Source organism: Cryptomeria japonica, chromosome 10 (assembly GCF_030272615.1).
Source record: "Cryptomeria japonica chromosome 10, Sugi_1.0, whole genome shotgun sequence".
Classification (NCBI taxonomy): Eukaryota; Viridiplantae; Streptophyta; class Pinopsida; order Cupressales; family Cupressaceae; genus Cryptomeria; species Cryptomeria japonica.
Genome location: NC_081414.1, coordinates 144,232,546 through 144,256,392, shown reverse-complemented (window position 1 = coordinate 144,256,392; position 23,847 = coordinate 144,232,546).

The window sequence follows — 23,847 nt, the reverse complement described above, 5'->3', positions numbered from 1 at the left end:
GAGAGAAACAACAACTTGAAGTCTTAGTATCTGATAAGAATGATGAAATCATAAGGTTGACTAGGATTCAACAAAACCTATCAGATCAACTAGGTTATGCACATCATGAAGCAATTCTGAAGAATGATGAGAATCAAGCATTGAGACTTGAAGTATCAAGGTTGACCAATGAACTTGAAACAGAGAAGAAATCCAAAGAAACACTAAAGAAGAGTTATGAAGCATCAAAGATGTTGGATGAGCAATTGAATACAAGAAGACCCAACAAAGATCCAAGACTCGGTTACAAAGGAAAAGAATCTACCGAGAAAGGAATTCATACTACCGAGAGAGGACAATCATCTAAGTAAGTTGGAAAAAGGAATAACATCAAAAGAAAGAAGCCTATTTGCTACTACTGTGGAAATCAAGGTCACACTGCCAACATATGCCAAATCAGAAAAGGTAAGCAACCGAATGTCAAAAATTCCAATGGCTATTGTTAAAATTGCAATAAATATGGTCACACATCTAATCAATGTAGGACAAAGTTTGTTAACAATTATCAGAAGGCAAAATTCAAAGGGTTTGTAAAAACTGCAATAGATATGGACATAGTATCGAGAAGTGTTGGATTAAGCAAAAGAACTATATTTGGTATGCACACCGAGCAAATGCTAGAGGTTACCAAACTCACATAGATCCTTACCGACAATATGCAGCAGTACCATGGGATTACAATACAAGGATATGGTGCAAATGTTGTGGAAGATATGGACATATTAGTGCCAACTGTTTTATAAGGTTTGGAATGAACAACCGAAGATCATGGAGAAATGCTGGTATGGCATGTTTTCATTGTCACAAAGTTGGACATCTAGCTGGAGATTGTAGAGATCAACCTAGAGGAGACACTGAAGAAAGAAAAGAGAAATTAAAGATGATTTGGAAAAAGAAGGAAATTGTGTCAAATGAAGAAAGTGTTAGGATTCCCACAGATACTGAGAGGGGGGGGTGAATCAGTATCTAACCAATAATAAGTATTTCTTAAGTTAAAACATGCAGAACATAAAATAGCAGTATACTAGTATGCAAGAATTAATGCAATAAACAGAATCAGAAACATCCACATGAAAAGAACACCATAACACAAGATGTTTAACGAGGAAACCCGGTGTGGGAAAAACCTCGGTGGGATTTGTGACCCACAATATTCACTCACTAGCCAATAAGAGAATATTACTTACAATAAGGGCCTGCACATGCAGGAAGGCCAACTGCCTAGAGCTCACTGCTCAATGAGAAGTCACACTGACTTACAATAAGGATTATACTAATCCAATGACTTGTACTACTTTACAATAGCATCTCCAATGCCATATTCAGTACCGGTTCTAACTCCATTCTTTACATATACCCTTGACCTATAATTCGCACATTAGGTCTGCCTAATAATTTTCTTTATGCTCACTACATTACCTCTCTAAATGTCTACAATGATCTCCTTTATATACAAGAGTCATTTTACAATTTTTTAAGTCGGCTTACAATAATAAACAAAATATTACATATCAAAAATCCTATAGGCCTCTATGCCAGTATACATCTTTTCTTCTGTGCCAGTGTCGGTGTCGATGTAGAGTGATCTTGTTGATACCGGTGCACTATCTTACCTGTGTAATGCTTTGGCGGTATGATGTCTTGCCAGTGCCATAGGATTACAAAGTTACCATCAATGACAAAACCTTCAATCACACACACTGTCTCATTAGAGTGTCCATATGCCAACAATCTCCCCCTTTGGCATTGATGGCAACACTCATGAGAAATTTCAAAAAGTGTCCAAAATGTGTAGTCCAAAAATTTACCAAAAATGTTTACCAAAAATATGAAGGGCTCCCCCTAAGCATATGATTCCTATCTTTGAACTTTCTCATCCTACTACTCCCCCTTTGGCATCAATGACAAAGGTTGTCAAGATGTTAGTAGAGTTTGTAGTTACATCTATCCATATCGTCAACCATGTAGTTGGGTAGTTATTATCTAAAAAAAATTGCCCAAAATTAAGTTTATACTATCCATAAACCTTTTGCTATCTTTTATTGTTGATTCAGTCCTCTTCACAGTACTGGTGAGATGCTGCAATTGCTTTGCCATTGTTTTACTTCCCTGTGCTAATGCCTCTGAGATTTCCTTTCGCAGAGATGCTAGATAGTCCAATCTTGCACTCAGTTTAGATCTCAAGTGTTTTGCCTTGTTTATTATTCTCTCTTTCTCTCTTTCCTGTTTAAGCAATTCTTCCTCAAAATTTGCTAACCTATCTTCAAAAACAGATAGTGAATCTGGTGAGCTGACAAAATTGTCTGCAAGCTTATTTATCTCATCCAATGTCTTGCTTATTTTCTTGTCAATATCTACAATCAAGAAGTTTGTTTTGCATGTGTCTTTATATAGATTTTTATACTCTTTAAACAAACTACATAGTTCTGGTAGAAGTGTGTCAAAGTCTCTGTTACACTTCTTTATTTTTTCATCAAAGAATTTCTGTTTCTCCTTTTCTACCATGTCCTTCACTAATTCTTCCTTTATTTTCTCAATATTTCTAGAAATGTATTTACATAATGTATCCAATTGTCCTAAAGAATCTTTATTATCTATATTACAATCAGGAGCATTTATCTTCAAAATTGGTATTGAATCATCTATTGCTTTATAAGCCTATGAACTGCAGTCAATTATTTTCTTAATGGATTCAAGTAATACCTCAGTCACATTAGTTGACTTGAATGTTGATGATGATCCAAGAGTTTGAGTGCCAGTGGAGATAATCATACTTGTATTGACCTCTGGCAGGTCAGTTTGTGTTTGCATTTCTTTTAGCACTAGTTTTCCTGCTTCATTGCTTACTGGTGGCATTGTTTCCTTGTGAGCTTGTTCGGGAGCCTTTAGCTCTATTGGTTTCTCTATTTGTGCCTCAGATTCCATCTTTTTCCCTATATCCTCTGCCGGTTGCTCTGTATCTCCTGTTACCGGAGGCTCTTTAGCTATATCTGACTTTTCAGTTGTATCTTTATCAACTGTTATGTTGATCTTTTGGGTATCAACATTTACAGTGCATAGGACTTCACGATTTGGATTGCTATCCTCTATATCCATGCTTTCTGCTACCGGTTGGTCTTCAATGGTTCTAATTTTCACAGGTGGAGGTAGGTTGTCTTTAACCTTTATGCTTGGAGGTCCACCAACTTTGCCTTTCCCTTTGTCCTTATCCTTCTGATATACCTTAATAGGCTTGGGATTCCTATATTCTTCTTGTTTTTCATTTTCAACCAGGAATATGTCCCAACCATCTTTTGTTTCCTCTGTAACTTCTGTAACTGTCCCTGCCATCAGTGAAATATGGCGGTGTGTAGTAGAGAGTACTATCCGGTTTGTTAGAGTATTCGGGTATTTACTTGATTAATTAAACATTATTTGTTTAATTATTTAAGTTCCCTTTTTCTCTTTTACACTTAAGCTAACTTTAGGTACATATAATTAATTATTATGTGCAAACCTAGGTTTTCCCTTTTTAGGGTTTCTTGACCTATTAAAGGTTGAGTTCTTTCTTTTCATTGTAAGAATCACATTACATATTTTTGTGAATATTGAGCTCTCTCTTTTTGAGCATATTCTCTGTGTTTTGTATATTCTTCAGATTTTGCTTCATTGCTTCTCCTTGTAACAGGTTATTCAGCTTGCAGAAGATCTTCAAGCTCCTGTGGTGTTGTATTTTCTCAACTCCTATATAGTTTGCCTGAGCAATCAGATCATCAATTTCCTTTGGAGAGTTTACCGGATACACAACAAGTAGTTTTTCTATTTTTATTTTCTTGTCTAATTCATTTATTGCTTGCCTTCTGGCCTCGAGTGTTTTGTACAACTCATCAAGAATTTCATTGATTACTTCCATCAGAAACTTTTTGTACATGTCCATATGTAGTATTACACTTTCCTCAACTTGCCCTTTCTCATCAGCAAATAGAGTGTCACAAATTTTCCCTATGTTTTTCAGTTTCCCTTCCTCTGTGATCTCATTTAGCAAAATGTCTAGAGGTGCCAAGTCAGTTTTTGTCTTTTTCTTTTTCTTAGGAGTTAGCTTCTTTTCAGGTGTGACCTTTTTGACTGGAGATCTCACAGCTTGTTGCTTCTGCCTTGTCCTTCTAGGTGAAGGAATGGTTGCCGGTGAGGGGTCTCTTTTCCTAAAAACTCTTTTAAAGGTTGCTAGCATGTCACCTTCTGAAGAAGTACCTACCGATGATAGATGAGCTTCAGGTTGTGGGGCTACCAACTCATCTTCTGTTATGCCAGTTTTCTTTAATACATCTTCCTTAATGGCCTTTTCTTGTCTGGATCCTTTCCTCACAAATGCCTCTACCTTCTTCACTCTTTTCTTGGACTATATTTGGCTTTCTATGGTTTCAGCACTACCAAATACTTTTTCCTTAGGTTCTTTGGGGGCTTCCAGAAGTGCTTTAGCATAAGTTTCAACTATGTGGTCATCTGTCTCATAGCACATTTTGGTTACCCAGATTGTCCTTGGGATGACTGCTTCCATCCATATTTCATCCTTTTTAATAACAAAGCATATATCATCTTTGCATTTATCTACAATTTTCTAAGATAACCTTATCCTTTTCTTCATTTTTGTCTTCAATGCTTGGAAAAAGTCATGAATGTTGTTTTCCTTGTTCTCACCCATGGTATTGAATAGTTCTGTCAATTGTTTTCCTACCGGTATGTCATATCCTAGTTCTTTATATCCTATACCAGGAACCTATTTTGTTATGTGAAGCATTAGGCATACTAACAGATTTCCAAATCTGAAAGTTCCTTTCTTATCCCTCTTTATCTTTCCAAGGTTGTCTATCAGTTCATCTTTTAACCATTCACAGATGTCAATTTTTGCATTATCTGTTAGCATATCATAAGCACTCTTAATGCATAAACCTGAAACTGAGTTAAGTCTATTGGCATGAGTGGCTTTGTAACCTAATATCATACTTTTGAATCTCACATTTGTATCCTTTACATCGTTAACCCTTAGAGATCTCTTATCAAATGTTGCACCTATTAGGTCTATGACTAAATCATTTGAAACCTTCTTGTTTTTGTCTGGTCTTTTACCGGTGGCCGGTAACCCTGTGATAGCCTTTACCGCTTCCTTGGTCATCTTATGAATTGCATCTAACTAGAAAAATTCTCCATGAACTCTGCTTAACACTATCCTAATCACATCCTTAGGAAATTCAGGGATGCCAAGGATTTCTATGAATCCTAGGGTTTCAATAATCTTGTACATATCTCAGTTTTATACATGGTTTTGATTTCCTCATCTCCTAACTCTTCAATGTTGCAGTGGCTATACATTCTAGGGTCTTCAACATATACAACACTTTTAGGAATTTGAGAAAATGCACCTAAGGTATCATCCTTCTTTGCTATCTCAGGGACTAATTGAAATATGGGTCTAGGTCTTTTTATTACTTCCACAACAGTAGGGTTCGCTATGTATTCAATTGCAGAGGTGGATGCCATGATTAAATACCTTTTTCTATCTTGGATGGAGGAATGCTTGGAGTGTCTTCACTTCTTGCTCGAAATGCCTTAGCTCAGAATCTTCGCGTTCTCTGAAAGTTTGAAATTATAGTGAAATGAAATGGAGCCAAAACCTTATTTTTATAATGTATTTTTTCCATCTACCACATTAATTGCATGCCGGTTAAGTATTCACTTAACATTGTTTGCTAGTAATAAATGATTTTCAACTTCTTATCTCTAACTGAGGGAATAATAGCACGTGTCATTAGATTGCCAAACCCTCAAGGAAATTTTATTTAATTAGATGAAGAACTTCCTGTTGGTGGAGCACTGCTCTGTCCTACGCCGGGGCCTCCCACATCAATTATTCTGTAGGGAAGCATTTGTTGGTTCTACCGGTGGAGGAGTATTCCCAATATTTAGATCAACTTTTCTAATCCATTGCTTTGAGAATTCTTTCTTAACCTCTTCAACTTTTTCTTTTCCTTTCAAGCTAGCACTTTTGTTGTCTACCGATGTACCTTTACTTCTACAAAATTAAGCAATATGCCCAATCTTGTTACATGCATAACAAGTTACATTATTTTTCTGAATAGCTTTCCCATAACCTATGCCGGTTTGTGTTCTACATTGATTAGATAAATGTCCAAATCTTCCAGAAACATAACATCTCACATTCATTCTGCAGTTTTCAGAGTTATGACCAACTTTGTTGCATTTGGAACATTGACCGGTGGGTGTATTGATATTCTGATAATTCCTAGATTTACATTCATTTGCCCTATGACCATACTTATTATAGTTAAAGCATTTTCCATTGAATTTATATGCATTAGGTGGTCTTACCAGCTTGATGTGATCCTGAGTATTTGCAGTACTAGAGCTTTCACCAACTTCAAAGCCAATTCCAGAAGTGTCACCATTAGGTTTTTGATTCTTCAATAAGGTACCAAGTTCTTCTGAGCTTTTCTTGAATTTTTCTTTATGTTGATTTGCAGTTTCCAATTCCCTTTCCAAGATTTCTTTTTGTCTCATTAGTTCATTTGAGTCATTCTGAGTATGCATCAGATCTGTCTTCAACATGTCATTTTCATAGCTAAGTCTTGTGTTCTCATTTGTTGCATCACTTAGTCTTCTGGTCAATTCTTCTTCATTCTTCTTTCAGTCCTCAATCTCTTTGCAAAATCTCATAGTCATATCCTGCATTTCATTTTTTGTTGTCATGATCTCTTGTTTTAGCTTGCTTAACATATCATTAAGTGATTCCTTTTCATCATTCTCATTTTGCAATTTTTCACAAAGTTCTCTTCTCTTATTTCTTGCAACAGTAAGATTTTCTTGAAGTGCCTGAATGATAACTTGAGCTGCTCTTAAATCATCTTCTAATTTGATATTTTTCAACTTCTCTGCATCATAGTCTGTAAGAGCTCCTTCAAGTTGCTTCATCAGATTTTCCATTTTTACCGGTGTCAAGATCTTCCTCAAGCTGTTAGGCTTCTGAAAATAGAGGACCAGGCTCTGATACCAACTGTTAGGATTCCCACAAATACTGAGAGGGGGGGTGAATCAATATCTAACTAGTAATAAGTATTTCTTAAGTTAAAACATGCAGAACATAAAATAGCAGTATACCGGTATGGAAGAATTAATGCAATAAACAAAATCAGAAACATCCACATGAAAATAACACCATAACACAAGATGTTTAACGAGGAAACCCGGTGTGGGAAAAACCTTGGTGGGATTTGTAACCCACAATGGTCACTCAGTGGCCAATAAGAGAATATTACTTACAATAAGGGCCTGCACATGCAGGAAGGCCAACTGCCTAGAGCTCACTACTCAATGAGAAGTCACACTGACTTACAATAAGGATTATACTAATCCAATGACTTGTACTTCTTTACAATAGCATCTCCAATACTAGATTCAGTACCGGTTCTAACTCTATTCTTTACATATACCCTTGACCTATAATTCGCACATTAGGTCTGCCTAATAATTTTCTTTATGCTTGCTACATTACCTCTCTAAATGTCTACAATGATCTCCTTTATATATAAGAGTCATTTTACAATTTTCCAAATTGGCTTACAATAATAAGAAAAATATTACATATCAAAAATCCTGTTGGCCTCTATGGCGGTATACATCTTTTCTTCTGTGTCGGTGCCGGTGCAGGTATAGAGTGATCTTGTTGATGTCGGTGCACTGTCTTACCTATGTAATGCTTTGCTGGTATGATGTCTTGCCGGTGCCATAGGATTGCAAGGTTGCCATCAATGACAAAACCTTCATGTAGATGTCTAAAAATGGTCAAAGCTTGCGGAGTCATACTTTAACATTTGCGCATTGCCTTATTTTAGGGTTTTTTGCATCGCATTAACATTTCTCCTATGTCGTGCACTTGGTTTTTATCATTTGTAAGCATCAAGTCCTTCTTCTACATTCTTCATTCGTCTCTTTTTTGAATTTGGTCTTATCAATAACAATCTTCAGTTATGATTTTGGTCGATCTTATCCTGTCGCATCAATGTGCATGCTCATTTGTCATATTTTGACATCGTCAATTCGATTTCATTTTGGACATCGTCAATCCTAATCGATGATGGAGTGAGGGTTTTGTCCTCTTATCAATCTTATCATTTTGCGATCGATTTGTCAATGATCATTGTCATTTTCAATCTTGTCTTGCGATTGATTTGTCATCGATCATTGTCATTTTCAATCTTGTCGTTTTGCAATCGATTTGTCATCGATCATTGTCATTTTCAATCTTGTTGTTTTGCGATCAATTTGTCATCGATCGTTGTCATTTTCAATCTTGTTGTTTTGCGATCGATTTGTCATCGAACGTTGTTCTCTTTTCAATCTTGTCATTTTGGTGATCGATTTGTCATCGATCGTCATCTTTCTCAATCATGTGAATTTGGATCAATTTGTCATTGTTCCTCATCAATTGACGCATTTATCAATCAAATCACTTATCAGCATTGGTCCTTTGTTAATCAAAATCATGATCAAATCGACATCAATTATCTTTTGTCAAGACCTAATTGTCATCCTTGTATTTCTAATTCATCTTCTAGGGTTTCATGATTTATTCATTTAACCTTGTTTGTCATTTCTCCCTCTAGGTTAAATAGTTTATTTATCCTAAGTCTTCTTGTCACAATTAAATGTTTATTTAATTGGCTAACTAATTCCTCCCTCTTTGTGAATTAATTAATGAATGAAAAATTATTAATTAATTTACCTAATTTTCCAATTTACTAATTTCTCCTAATTCCTAATTTTCTAATTTTCATCAATTTTCTAATCTCCTAATTCCTAATTTTCTAATTTTCATCAATTTTCTAATTTCCTAATTTCTAATTCATCTAATTTTTCTATTTTCTCTAATATTTCTCCTAATTTCATGGGAATGACATAGCAAATTTGTCATAATTTCTCATAATTGTCAATCAATCAATTTTGGACATAGCAATTTGTCATAATTTGTCATAATTCTCAATCAATCAATTTCGCATAGAAAGTGTCAATTTGTCATAATTTGTCATATTTGTCATTCTTGATTTGAAATTTCCATTCGAATAAAATTCATGCTAATCTTGTCTTTTCTCCAATTTGTCTATAAATTGGATGAATTTCTTCAATCAAAAGGTCAAATCAATCATGCTTCTAGTACCCTTATGCTGTTGTCTCGTCTTGTCAATCTTGCTTTCACATTATACTTATGCACTTGAAGGTGAGATCCACAAAACAAAGTAATTGGAAGGAGAAAGAAGGACAATGGATATTTTTGGAGGAGATATTCACATTTGCGATGGTTTGCATTTGAATTGAATGTCTTGTTTTTTATGCATCTTTATTGAATGTAATTAGGATTTGTCACTGCATTTTAGTTTTCGTGATTGAGCTAGTCCAATTTGCTATTTACTTTGATGATTTTCAAATTCCTAGCTACACTTCAATCACACACAATGTCTCATTGGAGTGTCCATATGCCAACAGAAAGCACCTTACCTACCGAGTTAGGTGCACCTATTCCAAATTAATCGGTAAAGGTATGAAGGGACTGCATTCTCTTAAGGTTAAAATCATAATAGTTCCTATTCTATTATGTACTAAATTCAAAATCTGCATAGTTAAGATGTATTAATAAGTTTGAAATCCTATCAAAGTCTTTTGAAGCACTTTATAGGAAACCTGTCAAGTCGGTGTATACAGGAAGCCTGTCAAGTCAGTAAATGAAGGAAATTTGGTTACTCGGTTAAAACAGAAAGGAGAGTAAATTGGTTAAAGGTGAACTGAGTGCATTTAATGTTTTGACCTAACCTACACGAAGCCCAATAAGGTATTTTGTGTACTTAAAGGTATTTTCATGGTCATTTACACTTACCAAGTTTTCAAGAGAGCAGAGCAAGCGATTCCAAGGCGATCAAAACCTCATTTAAAGAAAATTCAAGGTATTTACATCAATCTCATCACACTATTAAGCTAGTTTACCAATCTTATCAAATTGTTATTATCTGTTGAGTGTGAAGCATCTACCATTTGTAAACCGTCAAACCCCAAGGATAGTTTGCTAAGTTTTATCTAAAATTTACAAATGGCACCCAATATCCAAGATCCCATAGTTGTCAAGAATGTAGAGAAGCCCACACTAAAATATTCTTTGACTCCCAAAGTCGCCTCTGAACCGGATGACAAAATTGGCTTTTCACTCATCCCAGATCGAGTCATGTTAGTCGAAGATGTGAGATTCTTCACCAAATGCCATGTTGAAGAACTCGGTCATGTTGAGATAAGAGACGCATATGATGAGCTATGTACCGATGGTAAAATGGATAGCAAGTATGAGCATATTAAGATCAAGGGATTGACTAAAGCCCTAACCTACCCTGGTGTATTCAAGCCCTAATGGGTCAAGTTTGTTCTAAGCAGAGTTCATGATGATTTCATGTGGCTAGAAGAGAAACCATACAAAATCACCAAGGAAATCATTCATGTGATCACTGGTTATACTATCTATGATCATGCACGAGCACAGAAGATGATATCTTAGAAGGAATTAATCAGTTTAACTGGAGTAGAATCTAATTACAGAGGACTAAAACTGAACAATGTCCCTGATGCAAAACTTAAGTTTTCCATTAGAGTAATTGGTTACTATTTCTTCCAATCAGCAAGGGAAAACAGTGTACCTTGTGCCACAGTTGACTTAGCTTATAAAATTGTGAAAAAGGTAATGAAAGTTGACTTATGTGGAGTGTTATTGAAGAACCTGTTTGGGAATCTGAAGCTCAAGAAGCAGCAATAACATTGAGCACCGAACTGCCTAAGGGTAAAGTGTGAAAAAGAAAGAAACAGGACACTTCAAAGGCCCTACAGACTCCTCCAACAAAGAGATCTAACACTAGAGCATCAACTGCATTACCGAGTAAGAAACAAAAGAGTGTTACTGCTCCCAAAGTAACCAAGTCCTACAAGAAATATACTCGGAGACTCATTTTGGCAAAAGAGTCTAGTGATATAGAGTCTGAGGATGCCAACAAATTCCAGATTGTCAAGAGCAAGAAGGTAAATATACATAGTGTTGAAAACTTTTGTGCTAATCTAAAAGAATATGGTGGATTTGAAGGATTTAGATATGTCAAGTATGAAACAAGAAATAAATGATGAGAAGAGACAAATTGAAGAAGCTATCATTTGCACGCTTCTAAAGTTTTGGCTAGCTCCATTGGAACTAGTAAAGTCACTTCCAAATGAACTTTACTTGCATATTGATAATAGGTGGAAATATGCAATGGACTCAGAGAAACAAATTAGAGAAAGAAGTCTAGTCCATCTATTTCCTAATATGTCTGTAGCAGAAATAAAGGAACATTTGACAACCTACAATTCAAAATTTCTTGTCAAATAGAGAGCCTTAAAACTGATGAATGGTTTATATATTGATGTAGAAAAAGAGACAAAAACAAAATGGTAGGAAATCTTCAAAATCAAAGATGCCGGTGAACAATCTAAAGTTGAAATCGTTGATGTCACCAAGCAAGGTCCTGATGCTACCAAGCAAGAACCGGTTGACACTATTCAAATTGATGAAGATGTCATGGATATAGAGGAACAAGAGCAAGAAATGATAGAAGGCACTACATATGCAGAACTTGTATCTAGTGAATCCATTTTAGAACAAGTTCAGCCTTATCCACTGATCAATCAACCTGTCTCTACCAAAGGTCCTCAGGATACAACACAAGGCACCAAAGGTCACAAGTCTACAACAGGAGAAGATACTACTCTAGACCAGACTTCTCAAGCACCCTCGAGCACTAAAAATGTAGAAATTGAGACACCCAGTATCGAGACACCAAAATACACCACAACAGCTACAGGTACCAACCAAAGTGTTGCCTCTACCGAGCAACCTACCGAGGGTCAGCAAGCCTCACAAGCTATTGTCTTGGTACAACCGGCCAAAGGTAAAGAAAAGAAAGTGAAAAAGCATAGTTTCAAAGTTGATTTATCTAAACTAATAGTGTTGCCCAATGTCGATATATCAAAATTAAAGGGGCAAGAACTCATTGACTTTGGTGAACTGTGCAAAGCAAAGGCCGAACAAGAAAAACAGATGGCCATACAAAAGAAGAATAAAGTACTTTAGAAGGTAAAGACACTGCTATTAGATATGCTACCTTCAGCTATAGTGTCAACCGATGTAGCCATCCACATTCAACTGGATGAACTCCTTAATCAAATAGAAACCTCCAGAGTTGATGCATCTGAGTATTTGAGCAAGCTCAAAGACAAGGAGCTTACTGCAAAAATGATAGAAGAGGTACAAAAAGCTCTAGCTATTGGCAAAGTCAAACTTGTCAAATTCATTGCTGAGTTGTCCCCTCAACTCAAGCATATTCTTTATTTATTTCAGAAACTTTGTACATTTTATATATTCATTAAAGATATCAAGAATAAAACTGATGCAATTGAGAAAGAGATCACTAATCTCTCCAATAAGTTGACCCCTGAGCCCAATTCAGTTCAGAATTTTTATACCAAGCTTCAACAGCTTATGGCTCAACAATTGGAACTAAGAAATGAAGAACATAAGATCAGTATGGATATAATGGCACTCCAAACATTATTCCTTCCTCATCTTTCATCAGTTCAAGAACAGATTAACCAAGCTACACGCCTATCTACTACACAAGAGGGAAGCATTCTTGATGGCTTAATATCACTATTGGCTGATATTCAAGCACAAAATTCTTTAATGGAAAGTGTAAAGGATGCACTCTCTATCGCACTCACTGACGCCTAGAAGAAGTATATGTTAGGGTTCCCATAGATACTAAGAGGGGGGGCTGAATTAGTATCTGACCGGAAATGAGATTTTCTTAAAATAGAACATGCAGAACATAAAGTAATAGTATACCGGTATGCAGGAATTAATGTAAATAACAGAATCAAAAACATCCACATGAAAAGAACACCATAACACAATATGTTTAACGAGGAAAACCGGTGTGGGAAAAACCTCGGTGGGATTTGTGACCCACAATATTCACTTACTGGCCAATAAGAGAATATTACTTACAATAGGGGCCTGCACATGCAGGAAGGCCAACTGCCTAGAGCACACTGCTCAATAAGAAGTCACACTAACTTACAATGAGGATTATGCAAATCCAATGATTTGTACTGCTTTACAATAGCATCTTCAATGCTAGATTCAGTACTGGTTCTTGCTCTGTTCTTTACATATACCCTTGACCTACAATTCGCACATTAGGTCTACCTTATAATTTTCTTTATGCTTCTTATCCATATCCTACAAATGACTACAATGATCTCTTTTATATAAAAGAGTCATTTTACAATTTTCCAAGTCAACTTACAATAATAAACAAAATATTACATATCAAAAATCTTGTCGGCCTCTGTGCCGGTATACATGTTCTCTTTTGTGTCGGTGTACATCTTCTGTGCCGGTGCTAGTGTAGATTGATCTTGCTGATGCTGGTGCACTGTCTTGTTTGAATAATGCTTTGCTGGTATAATGTCTTGCCAGTGCCATAGGATTGCAAGGTTGCCATCAATGACAAAACCTTCAATCACATACAATGTCTCATTGGAGTGTCCATATGCCAACAATCTCCCCCTTTGGCATTGATGGAAACACTCATGAGAAATTTCAAAAGGATATCCAAAAATGTGTAGACCAAAAATGTTACCAAAAATGTGAGAACTCCCCCTGAGCATATGATCTCTGTGTTTTTTAATTTTCTCATCCTACTACTCCCCCTTTGGCATCAATGACAAAGGTTAGTAGAGTTTGTAGTTGTACCAATCCATAACCTCAACCTTGTAGTTGGGTAGTTATTATCTGAAGAAGATCTCCCAAAATTAAGTTTATTCCATCCATAAACTTCTTACTGTCTTTTATTGTTGTCTCAGTTCTATTTACTGTACCGGTGAGATACTGCAAGTGCTCTGCTAGTGTTTTTCTTCCCTATGTTAGTGCCTCTGAGATTTCCTTCCACAGAGATGCTAAATAGTCCAATCTTGGACTTAGTTTAGATCTCAAGAGTTTTGCCTTGTTTATTTGTTCCTCTTTTTCTTTTTCCAATTTGAGTACTTCTTCCTCAAAATTTGTTATCTTTTCCTCAAAAACTGATAATGTATCAGGTGAGTTAACAAAATTATCTGCAAGTTTATTGATCTCTTCCTATACCTTGCTCATCTTTTTGTCTACATCTATGGTCAAAAAGTTTGTCTTACAGGTGTCTTTGTACAAAGTTTTGTACTCTTTCAATAAATTGCACAGTTCCGGTAGAAGTGTGTCAAATTCCCTATTACACTTCTTTATTCCTTCCTCAAAGAATTTCTGTTTCTCTTTTTCTACAATTTCCTTTATAGTTTCTACCTTTGTTTGCTCAAAATTTCTAGAAATATATTTACAAAGTGTATCCAACTGGCTTAAAGAATCTTTATTGTTTATATTACAATTAGGAGCTATTGATTTCAAAAATTGAATTGAATCATCTATTGCTTTATAAGCTTGTGAGCTATAATCAGTTATTTTCTTAATAGATTCATGTAATACCTTAGTCACATTTGATGGTGACCCAACAAACTGAGTGCCGGTGGAAGTGGCCATGCTAGTATTGACCTCTAGTAGGTCTGTTTGTGTCTCCATCTCTTTAAGCACTAGTTTTCCTGCATCATTTCTTACAAGTGGCATCTATTCAGGAGCCTTTAGTTCTGTTGGTTGCTCTGTTTGTGTTTCAAATTCCATCTTTTTCTCTATATTTGTTGTCAGTTGCTCTGTGTTTCCTGTTATCGGAGGCTCTTTGGATATACCTGATTTATCTGTTGTATCCTTATCTACCACTATGTTGATCTTCTGAGTATCAACATTCACAGTATATAGGACTTCAGGATTAGGATTATTATCCTTTGTATCCATACTCTCAGCTGCTAGTTGATCTTCAGTAGTTGTTGTTTTTGCTGGTGGAGTATTTAGAGGAGGTGGGGGTAAGTTGTCTCTAATCTTGATACTTGGTGGTCCACCAACTTTACCTTTCCCTTTGTCCTTCTGATATACCAGAATGGGCTTAGGATTCCTATATTCTTCTTGTTTTTCTTTTTCAACCAAGAATATATCCCAACCATTTTCTGTTTCCTTTGAAACTTCTGTAACTCTACCTGCCATTAGTGAAATTTGCCAGTGTGCAGTGGAAAAAATTGTCCGGTTGGCCCGAGCTATAAGATCATCAATTTCCTTAGGTGAGTTAACCAGGTATACTGCAAGTAGTTTTTCTATTTTAATTTTCTTATCCAATTCAATTATTCCTTGCCTTCTGGCCTCAAGTCTTTTGTATAGATCATTAGGAATTTCATTTAAGACTTGCAACAAAAACTTTTTATACATGTCCATGTATAATATAACACTCTCCTCAACTTGTCCTTTCTCATCATCTGATAGGGTGTCATAGATTTTCCCTATGTTTTTCAATTTATCTTCCTCTGTGATCTCATTCATTAATATATCAAGAGGGGCCAAGTCAATGTTTGTCTTTTTCTTCCTTTTGGGGGTCAGCTTCTTCTTAGGTGTGACCTTTCTGACTAGAGATCTCACAGCTTGTTGCTTCTGTCTTGTCCTTCTAGGTGAAGGAGTGGTTACCGGTGAGGGGTCTCTTTTCCTAACAAATCTTTTAAAAGTTGTTGGCATATCTCCTTCTGAGGAAGTACCTACCGGCGATAGATGAGTTTCAGGTTGTTGGGCTGCCAACTCATCTTCAGTTATGGCGGTTTTCTTTAATACATCTTCCTTTATGGCTTTTGCTTGTCTGGATCCTTTTCTCACACATGCCTCAACCATTTTCACTCTCTTCTTAGATTAAATTTGACTTTCTATGGTCTCAGCACTACCAAATACTTCTTCCTTTGGTTCATTGAGGGCTTCCAGAAGTGCTTTGGCATAAGTTTCCACTATGTGGTCATCTGTTTCATACCCCATCTCTATTACCCAGATTGTCCTTGGGATGACTGCTTCCATCCAGATCTCATCCTTTTTTATTTTAAAACATATATCATCCTTGTATTTGTTGACAATTTCCTATGATAGTCTGATTCTTTTGTTCATTCTGACCTTTAGTGCTTGAAAATACTCATTGATATTATTTTCCTTGTTTTCACCCATGTTGTTGAATAAGTCTGATAATTGTTTTCCTATCGGTATGTCGAATCCAAAATCCTTGTTGCCTATACTGGGAGCCTATTTGGTTATATGTAGCATTAAGCATACAAGTAAATTTCCAAATCTAAAGTTTCCTTTCTTATCTTTCTTGATTTTGCCTAGGTTATCAATCAATTCATCTTTTAACCATTCTCAAACATCAATTTTCACATTGTCCTTAACCATGTCATAAGCACTCTTTATGCATAAACTAGAAATTGAGTTAAGCCTATTAGCATGAGTTGCTTTGTACCCTAAAATCATGCTAATGAATCTCACATTTGTATCAGTTACATCATTAACCCTCAATGATCTCTTGTCGGATGTTGCACTAGTTAACTTCGTTACTAGGTTATTGGAGACCTTCTTAGTCTTGTTAGGTCTGTTACTAGTGGAAGGTAACCCTATTACTACTTTCACAGCTTCCTTTGTAATTTTTTGCACTGAATCAAGCCAAAAGAATGACCCATGTACCCTTCTTAAAACTATCCTAATCACTTCCTTGGGAAATTCAAGAATGCAGAGGATTTCAGTGAATCCTAGGGTTTCAACAACTTTATGTTTCGGTTTCACATTTCTGGAATTGTCACATATAATAGTCTTATACATGTTTTTGATTTCTTCATCACCTAATTCCTCTATGTTGCAATGAATACACATTCTAGGGTCTTCTGCATAAACAACACCTTTTGGAATTTGGGAAAAAGCACCTGTATTGTCATCTTTCTTAGCTACCTCAGGAACTAGCTCAAACATGGGCCTAGGGCGCTTTATAACCTCGACTACTGAAGGGTTTTCTATGAATTTAGGTGCAGAGGAGGATGCCATGATGATAAATACCTTTTTCTACCTTTGAATGGATTGATTGCTGAAGTGCTTTGCCTCTTTGCTCGAAAATGCCTTAGCTCAGAAATCTTCGCGCTCTCTGAAAGTTTGAATGTTCGGTGAAGTGAAATGGAGCCAAAACCTTATTTTATAAAGTCTTTTCTGCTACCTACCATATCAATTGCTTGCCGATAATGTATGAGCTCAACTTTATTTGCCGGTGTAGACACCTAAAAATGGTCAACGCTTGCGGAATCATACTTTAACATTTGCGCATTGCCTCATTTTAGGTTTTTGCGTCGCATTAACATTTCTCCTATGATTCACACTTGATCTTTATCATTTGCGAGCATCGAGTCATTCTTCTATATTCTTCATTCATCTCGTCTTTGAATTTGGTCTTGTCGACAACAATCTTTAATCATGATTTTGGTCGATCTTTGTCCTTTTGTCAATCTTGTCATATTGCGATCGATTCGTCATCGATCCTTGTCCTTTTTCAATCATGTCAATTTGGTCAATTTTTCATTGATTTTTGTCAACCAATTTCAATTAAATCATTTATCACATTGGTCATTTATCAATTCAAAATCATGATCGAATCGATATCAACTATCCTTTGTCAAGACCTAATTGTCATCCTTGCATTTCTAATTCATCTTCCAAGGTTTTATGATTTATTCATTTAATCTTGTTTGGCATTTTCCCTCTAGGTTAAATAATTTATTTATTTATCCTAAGTCTTCTTGCCACAATTAAATGTTCATTTAATTGGCTAATTAATTCCTCTTTTATGAATTAATTAATAAATGAGAAATTATTAATTAATTTACCTATTTTTCATCAATTTCCTAATTTCCAAGTCATCGTTTCTAACCTAATTTTCTAAATTCTCCTAAATTCCTAAATGTCTATTTCTATTTCAAATTCTTGTCATAAATCCTTGCATAGCAATTTGTCATAAATTGTCATAAATTGTCATAAATCTTTGCATAGCAATTTGTCATAAATTGTCATAAATCCTTGCATAGCAATTTGTCATAAACATGTCATAATTTTGCTATTCTTGATTTGAATTTCCATTCGAATCACTGTCATGCTAATCTTGTCTTTTCTCCAATTTATCTATAAATTGGATGATTTTCTTCAATCAAATCCCTAGCCGCTAAATCCTGATCAGACTATTGAACTTACGCTTTGAGTATTCTTGAATGTCAATCTTGCTTTCATAATTAGGTGTATGCACTTGAAGGTGAGATCCACAACAAACCTATTTGGAGAAGAAAGAAGAACAATGGATCCGCATGGAAGAAGCATCCAAATCGTCATCTGGTTTGCATGAATCTTTGCTTTTGAATGCTTTGTTTCTATGTCTATTGAGTGTGCTTAGGATTAGATCATTGCAATGTGTGTTTGTGATTGAGCTAATAATGATTAACATTACGTTTATCTTGTCTTGTGATGATTCCTATTTCCTATGCTACAACCGGTAATGAATGATTTTCAACTTCTTTTCTTTAACCGAGGGAATAATAGCACATGTGTCATTAGATTGCCAAACCCTCAAGATAATTTTCTTCAATTTGATGAAGAACATCCTGTCGGTGGAGCATTGCTCTGTCCTGCCGGTGGAGCATCATATTGTCCTGCCGGTGGAGCATTTGTTGGTTCTACCAGTGGAGGAGTATCCCAAATATTTAGATCACCTTTTCTAATCCATTGCTTTGAGAATTTTTGCTTAACCTCTTCAACTTTTTCTTTTCCTTTCAAGCTAGCACTTTTGTTGTCTACCGATGTACCTTTACTTCTACAAAATTAAGCAATATGCCCAATCTTGTTACATGCATAACAAGTTACATTATTTTTCTGAATAGCTTTACCATAACCTATGCCAATTTGTGTTCTGCATTTGTTTGATAAAGGACCAAATCTTCCACAAACATAACATCTTACATTCATTCTACAATTTTTAGAGTTATGACCAATTTTGTTACATTTGGAGCATTGACCGGTGGGAGGATTGATGTTTTGATAATTCCTAGATCTACATTCAATTTCCCTATGACCATATTTATTCCAGTTAAAGCATTTTCCATTGAATTTGTAAGTATTAGAAGGTCTTACTGGTTTGCTGTGATCCTAGGTATTTGCAGTACCAGAGCTTTCTCCAACTTCAAATCCAATTCCAAAAGTGTCACCTTTGGGTTTTTGATTCTTCAATAAGGTACCAAGTTCTTCTGAGCTTTTCTTGAATTTTTCTTTGTGTTGATTTGTAGTTTCCAATTCCCTTTCCAAGATTTATTTTTGTCTCATTAGTTCATTCGAGTCATTCTGAGTATGCATCAGATCTGTTTTCAACATGTCATTTTCATAGCTAAGTCCTGTGTTCTCATTTGCTGCATCACTTAGTCTCCTAGTCAATTCTTCTTCATTCTTCTTTCTGTCCTCAATCTCTTTGCAAAATCTCATAGTCAAATCCTGCACTTCATTTTTTGTTGTCATGAGCTCTTATTTCAATTTGCTTATCATATCATTTAGTGATTCCTTTTCATCATTCTCATTTGCAATTTTTCACAAAGTTCTCTTCTCTTATTTCTTGTAAAAGTAAGATTTTCTTGAAGTGCCTGAATAATGTCCTGAGTTGCTTTTAAATCATCTTCTAATTTGATATTTTTCAACTTCTCTACATCATAGTCAGTAAGAGCTCCTTCAAGTTGCTTCATTAGATTTTCCATCTTTACCGGTCTCAAGATCTTCCTCAAGCTATTAGGCTTCTAAAAATAGAGGACTGGGCTCTGATACCAATTGTTAGGGTTCCCACAGATACTGAGAGGGGGGGTGAATCAGTATCTAACCGGTAATGAGATTTTCTTAAAATAGAACATGCAAAACATAAAGTAACAATATACCGGTATGCAAGAATTAATGTAAATAACAAAATCAAAAACATCCACATGAAAAGAACGCCATAACACAAGATGTTTAACAAGGAAACCTGGTGTGGGAAAAACCTCGGTGGGATTTGTGACCCATATTCACTTACTGGCCAATAAGAGAATATTACTTACAATAGGGGCCTGCACATGCAGGAAGGCCAATTGCCTAGAGCACACTGCTCAATAAGAACTCACACTAACTTACAATGAGGATTATGCAAATCCAATGATCTGTACTACTTTACAATAGCATCTTCAATGCTAGATTCAGTACCGGTTCTTGCTCTGTTCTTTACATATACCCTTGACCTGCAATTCGCACATCAGGTATGCCTTATAATTTTCTTTATGCTTCCTATCCATAGCCTACAAATGACTACAATGATCTCTTTTATATACAAGATTCATTTTACAATTTGCCAAGTTGGCTTACAATAATAAACAAAATAGTACATATCAAAAATCTTGTCAGCCTCTGTGGTAGTATACATGTTCTCTTCTATGCCGGTGTACGTCTTCTGTGCCAGTGCTGGTGTAGATTGATCTTGCTGATGCCAGTGCATTGTCTTGTTTGAATAATGCTTTGCTAGTATAATGTCTTTCCAGTGCCATAGGATTGCAAGGTTGCCATCAATGACAAAACCTTCAATCACAAACAATGTCTCATTGGAGTGTCCATATGCCAATAGTATAAATCTATTTTTGATCAGTTACCACCCCCAGATGGAAATTAAGTTTTTGATGTTTGTCAAAAAGGGGGAGTAATACAATATATGGAGTGATACTATATATTTGGAGAGTAATATAGTTTTGGTGATACAGTCTTGATAAAGTATTTGGAGTATTGTATACAGGGGGAGTATACTGAGCAGAGTATGCAGAGTATCCAAGGACAGTAAGCAGAGCACACAAGCACATAACCGAGCATGCAAAATTAGAGTTATGTACAGTATAATGATAAGGGTGGAATATCTAAATATACTATTGCATTGACTATTGTATATACTGTCAAGTATAGTCATTTTGCAAAGTATATAGATTTTTGAGTTATGACTTTGAAAGTAGTTTTTTTTTGTCAAACATCTCAACTAATGTCAAAAGGGGAGATTGTTACTACTTATTGAATTGCCATTAGTTTTTATATTCAAAGTCATACTATATACTCTAGTTGGTTAACGCTACCAAATCATGCAGTCGGTATACACAAAGAAGTTGGTATGCACAGTCTAGTCGGTTATAGAAGAGAGCAGTCACAGAACGCAGTCCACACCGAGCTATCTATCGAGTATCTTTTTGAGACTACCGAGCAGCAAAGATGACACACCGAGTTGATATACACTGAGTGTAATGTGTTACCAAATACATTGAACCTGGACATGCATATGAAAACATGTTACAAGATCAAGGTACATCTAACCATTTTTTCATTGGAAATTGCACTAGAAGATTATGTATGATTTTGAGATCAATCTAACCAATGAAATATTTTGTATAGTTATTCATTTGATAAATCATGTTTGTAAGATCGAAGCAATGAATTAGATCACTGTCTTAAGAGACCTATTTATATAGCATAGTTAAAGGGTGTATGTGTGTGTGTAAGAAGACTGTTATAGAGACACATAGGTCACCGAGAAGGTTTTCAGAGAATAGTCGAAGAACAGAGTAAACAAAAGGGTTTACCGAGATACTATATGGGTTACCAAGGTATGCTATAAGCAAGGTAATCTATTCTGAGCACATAGAATCTACTATAACATTTCAGATGTAAAGTTGCAGATATTTGTAATGATTTTATTGTAATATTGTGAAGTTGAAAGAGAAACCTTTAACAGGGTAAAAGACTCTAATCAAGTCTATAAATTGTAAAGCCTCTAACTAGGTGCAGCATTCAAATTAAATGTTGTAAAATCCTTTAGCAAGGTAGATCTAACAGATCTTGTTACTCCTAACAGGGTAAGCTATCAGAAAAAGTTAAAATGTAGCTCTAACCGAGCACTCTTTATTATTGCAGTAGAGAAGTTGTGGGTGCCATCCCCACCGTAGTTTTTCTCTCTAACCAAGAGTTTCTGCATAACCAAAATATATGTGTTATGGAGTGAATCATGTATGATTGTTATCTATTTGTTTTAACTTTATTTTATGTTATTGCACTATTCTGTTTATGCATAACAATAAAGTTATTAATCAAGAAAAGTTTTGGAGTACTGATTCACCCCTCCCCTCTTAGTACATTAGCTTTCCATATTGGGCCTAACAATATCAATTGTTGTCATATTATCACGATAAATAGTTATAGGTTCCTTTCATTTTACCTTAATGTCTTTCAACATTTTTTTGATCCATAATACATGTGTACAATTAGTTGCTGCTGCAACATATTCTGATTCTGCTGTTGATAGTGATGTACAACTTTGTTTCTTACTCAACCATGAAATTAGTTTTCTACCAAGAAAAAATACTTCGCTGGTGGTGCTTTTTCTATCATCTACATCTCTTGCCCAATTAGCATCTATGTATGCACATAAATCAAAATTTTCATCTCTAGGATACCATAAACCAAGATTTGTAGTGCCTTGTAGGTACCGAAAAATCCTTTTCACTGCTGATTCATGATTTTCTTTAGGATTACTCTGAAATCTTGAAACAATACATATTGCATTCATAATATTAGGTCTTTTTTGTGTCAAATATAGTAAACCTCCTATCATATACTTGTATCTAGTTGGATTAATAGGCGTTGATTCATCCTTTAAAGATAGTTTATTAGTTTTAGAAATAGGTGTTCTTACCGGTTTAGAGTTTTCCATGCCAAATTTCTTTAGCAATTCCTTCAAGTACTTAGATTGACATAGGAATATACCTTTATTAGTCTATGAAATTTGCAATCCTAATTTTTTTTTTATCTCCCCAATCATAGACATAATCCATCTTCTCCTCCAAAGACTATATCATCAACAAAAAAATTCAATAACCAAGATGTCATCATTAGTCACTTTGTACTATAGATTGTTGTCAGCATTACCTTTACTGTATCCAAGCTTCAAAAGATATTTGTCCAATCTATCATACCAAGCTCTGGGAGCTTGTTTTAGTCCATATAAAGCTTTCCTTAACTTGCAAACCATATCTTTGTTATCTATCAAATAAAATCCATCAGGTTGTTCAATATAAACTTCTTCTTCAAGATCTCCGTTCAGAAATGCACATTTAACATCCATTTGATATACTTTATAGTTCTTGTGTGCTGCAAAAGCCAATAAAAGCCCGACTGCCTCAATTCTAGCTACTAGTGCAAAGGTTTCATTGTAATCAATTCCTTCTTTATGTGAATGTCCCTTACACACTAATCTTGCTTTGTTTTGGATTACCTTGCCATCTTCATTCAGTTTATTTCTGAAAACCCATTTAGTTCCAATTACATTTTTGTCTTTAGGTCGGGGAACTAATGACCAAGTGTTATTTCTTTCAATTTGTTCCAATTCATCTTCCATAGCTTTAATCCAATATTTATCTTCACATGACTCATTAATTGATGTAGGTTCAATTTGAGAAATAAGACATACCTCTTCATTTTCAAATCTTCCTCTAGTCATAACTCCTTGAAATTTGTTTCCAATTATCTGATCTTTAGAGTGATTCAATCTTACATACCGGGGTGTTTTTACCTGTTGTTGTTCTTCAGTAACTGTTGAATCCTTAGATGATGCCGGTGCAACTGGATCACCATTTTGTACCTGTATACTCACAGTAGGTTCATTTGTGTTTATCTCTATTGCCGGT